Genomic DNA, 474 nt, shown 5'->3' on the forward strand with positions numbered 1-474 from the left:
CTGGGGATAGAGAAAGCCTAGACAGGTGTTCCTAAGATAACGCCGAGTAGCTTTCTTCCTTCTCATGCGCAGAAACTGGGGTAAAATGACTCCCTCATATAGCTTTATCCAATATTGTTTCCTTCACAAAAGCCAGCTTGAAAGAATTTGAAAAACTAGCTCTCTTGTTTCCCCTCATTAATTGGGTATCTGTTGCCTTTGGGTGGGAAAGAAGGAGTTTCCAGAGTGATTAAGCAACCCTGCCTAGCAAAGCCCATTAACATGGATAAAAGGATTTCCTGGTGGTATAAATGCCTGCACACAACTCACAGTGCACCATAACTCACATTATGTATATATGCAAGTAATGAAGTTGGCCAACTGAATTTGAGTTGGCATAGAATAGTTCTGGGAGAAACGCTAGGCAAGGCAAGGCATCCCTTCATTCCTCTTTCCTCTCATTCTATTTTATTGTTTTGCTTATTTTTGGTGGGA

This window comes from Thamnophis sirtalis, unplaced genomic scaffold (assembly GCF_051295495.1).
Source record: "Thamnophis sirtalis isolate CommonGarterSnake01/CBP01778 unplaced genomic scaffold, rThaSir2_p1.2 scaffold_8, whole genome shotgun sequence".
NCBI lineage: Eukaryota > Metazoa > Chordata > Lepidosauria > Squamata > Natricidae > Thamnophis > Thamnophis sirtalis.